This window comes from Mesocricetus auratus, unplaced genomic scaffold (assembly GCF_017639785.1).
Source record: "Mesocricetus auratus isolate SY011 unplaced genomic scaffold, BCM_Maur_2.0 Super-Scaffold_6730, whole genome shotgun sequence".
Lineage (NCBI taxonomy): Eukaryota > Metazoa > Chordata > Mammalia > Rodentia > Cricetidae > Mesocricetus > Mesocricetus auratus.
In genome coordinates this window covers 4,308,356-4,311,516 of record NW_024429184.1, presented here as the reverse complement: position 1 = coordinate 4,311,516, position 3,161 = coordinate 4,308,356, and the positions used below count along the sequence as shown (strand labels likewise).

At 46.2% G+C, this 3,161-nt stretch overlaps 1 long non-coding RNA gene across 1 annotated transcript; it reads left to right on the top strand.

Moving 5' to 3' along the window:
• Nucleotides 1–1,082: 1,082 nt before the first annotated feature.
• Nucleotides 1,083–2,818, top strand: LOC110342111. Its single transcript, XR_002384110.2, has 2 exons — nucleotides 1,083–1,803; nucleotides 2,451–2,818. It is a non-coding gene; the product is annotated as an uncharacterized LOC110342111 (long non-coding RNA).
• Nucleotides 2,819–3,161: the final 343 nt, after the last annotated feature.

Here is a 3,161-nt window from a genome sequence, read left to right as displayed (position 1 = left end):
TCTTCCAGCAGAGCTCAGGCCTCCCTCCTGGTGACTCTGATCTGTGAGATAGGGGAGGTGGTTTTTCAGCCTCCAGCAATGTGGCAGAGCTAGGTTTCCAGGAGAAGGGAAGTTCTGCCCACTTGTTTGTAGAGTGGGCATCTCCACACAAACACTTTGAAGTGCTGCTGGAGGTAGGTAAACTGGCCAGAGATTAGCATGCTCTTTATTCCAAGGCTCAGCTCAGGCTTACACAGCAAGGCTTGACCTTTGCCCTCAAAGCTATTAAAGACCCCAGGACTAGAGTGTCTTACCTTCCCAAGTTTGTCCCCTCCCCTTTTTTGCATCTTTATTCAGTCCTTTAAAGCTAACATTCTAAAATGAGAAATGGGGGCTTTAGAAGGATTATTATGTCCCATCCAAGATCACGAAACTAGTACATGACAAAGCCAGGCTTTTAAAAACCTTTGTTTCTGAGTCTGAAATAAAATTTGAAGTCAAACCCTAAAAGCCAGTGTGTCTCAAACAAAGATAGATTTGTGAATTATCCTCGGTGGGACAAAGGTTACATAAGCTTAATTTTTTTTTTTTTGCACATTGGTTTTAATGGCAAATTTTGAAAAGATCTCATTTTGCTTATTGTACACTAACAATTGCTCTGATCACTTCAGCTGGAAATATTTGTTTTTGAGTATAAAGTACATTTCTCCCCCTTTCTTCGGTTTGTGGACTCACAAAGTAGAGAGAGTACCCTGTGTCGAGGGCCACTTTTCTGGGGTTTTCTGAGGGCTTGTTTTTCATAGGAAAGAGTTTGCGCATTCTACAAGTTTCAAGGGTTCTGAGCTGTGGGTGTGGCTCACAGTTTCCCTGTGGAGTTAGGCAAACACATCCGCATTCTTTCACTGGAGCCTTTAGTATCTTTTTTCCAGATGAAGAGAAAGTTTGTATAGATCCTCCAGCTCATACACCTAGGTGCTTCCAGCCACGTCCTGTGGTACCCTAGCTACGTACTCCAGCCCTCTCCTGAGGGAAGAAAAACAGGGTGGGGTGGGGTGGGGGTCTTCACAAAGGAAATCAGGCAACAATAAAAGCAAAACCGGTGAGTAGGAGGACTCTGATTTCTCCCTAAAAGAGCCAGAGGGGCGAAGATCCAAAGTGGGTGGGGCTATAAATCCCCTTTGGACACTGACAGCCTCCCGTAGGAGGGATGCCAAGAGAGTCTAATCCCCCGTGCTTGAACCATTCACCTGTCTTAATGCAGAACCCCGTCAAGGATTCTCGAAAGCTGACGATTCTCCAATTCCATCTGTGTTTACGGTCCCGCAGCCAAGCCCTCCTTGTATGTCCTTCAGCTTCTGACGAGGGGTAGTGGATGTGAGCATTCGTTTTTCTTATCTGGACTGTTTCCCCAAGTCTCCTACATGTGCTTTTCATATGCTTTATAAATGCGCGAAGGCTGTTCCAGCTTGTTCTAATGTTGCAGTGTTTTAACTGCCATAACACAGCGGTATCAGCAGATAAATCAACTAGATATGCTGGAAAAATTACGGGCAAGAATCCTGTTCTCGTCACCCGGACTAATTCACCCACCAGAGGACTCTGCCTTGGGAGACTCGGAGAGAAGAGGAGATAACATGGGACACAGACCCGAGAACCAAACCAGCCTGATGACCCGACGGGCCTCGATGTCTGCACGGTTTTCACTTAAATCAGTGGCCGGTTTCTCTAGTGCTGCCCTCCCTCTGAACCTGGGGAGTCGGTCTTTGGGGTGTTTGCTCAGGGACTCCGAATGGGACTTCTTTCTGTGAATCGCCGGGGTTCAAGGTGCCGACTCATAATACGTTTGTGTCCTTGGGAGGTCTTGGTTCAGTTCATCCTTCTTATCTCCCCGAAGGAAGGAGAAAGTTTCTAGAACCTGTTAGGGCACGTGTACAAAAGCCCTCCACTCTCCCTCCCTCCCAGTCTCCTCTACTGCTGTCCTGGCCTTGGTGTTAGCCTCCCCTTTAGAGTCCAGTGGTGGGGTGGGTGGGGGCGTGGAGTGGGTGGGGGCGGGGGCGGGTGCATCCGCACTGGGGAAGAGGCCCTGCAACCCCTGGTCCCTGCAGTGATTTGCAATAGGAAATATGAATTCCTGCTCTATGTAAAATGGCTCTCAGATGCCAAGAAATTAGTATTGGAGGATAATTTATGGATTACTTTCCATAAATCAGTGCTGTTTTGCCTGCAAATCATTTTGGAAAAGGTATACATCTTTATAAAGTATGAGTCCAGGGACAGGAAATACTGACCAGGAATTGTGGGTTATATGAGGATCCCTGGTCCTGTCCCCAAATACTTATAGTTTTGGCCAGATGCCCTTGAAGTTTGGAAGATTTTAAATGATTAAATTAGATTTTTTGTTTGTTAGGGATTTTTTTAATGATTACTCTGTTAGTTAAACAAGTCGTTACTACCTCCTTCCCCTTTGCCAGGCAGTGTGTTGGAATCACTTGAACTCTTACATGGAAGATGAAGAAGTTCTTGGTTACTTGTGTTCTTAAAAGGATGGCTTGGACAAAAAGGCTTCAGCCTTCAGGAATTTGGTATTTGCACTAACTGTACAGAATGGCAGCAATGTTTTATAAAGACTGAGACAGACTCCAGAGGTTGGCCAACACAGTCAAGCTTCTATTTCTTTAAGGTGGTGGCTGGAGCCTGGCCTAGGGCTCATGTGTGGCTGGTTAGTTCTTTACAACCCACCCACCCTGAAAGGCAGTCACCTTTTCATGTTCGTTCTTAAGATTTCTAAGTGCCCGAAGGAATTTGAGAGTCGAGTCAGTTTTCAGAAAATAAAAATGGAGATTGAACTGCCCCATTCTCTTTGACCTTGGATACTTTCTCTTGATGTAAGTGATTCTTCCTAACACTCCAAAGGAGTGTCCCACAGTCCTCTCCCTGAACAAAGTGGAATGGCTCAGATTCCCCAGGATGTTTGTGTTTCTGGCTGTTGGTACATGATGGAGATGGCCTCCCAGGTATCAGGTATATCACGGGGACGCTTGTTCTGCCTTTAAGGCGTAGAAACATAACAGAAGTCTAAGAATGTTAGACATAGAATGGCTTCCCAAGTCTGGAGGCTAAGCCCCAGGGAAGTAAGTCAGCTCTGGTGCTGGGCTGTCCCCAGAAGCTCTTTATTTCCTCCT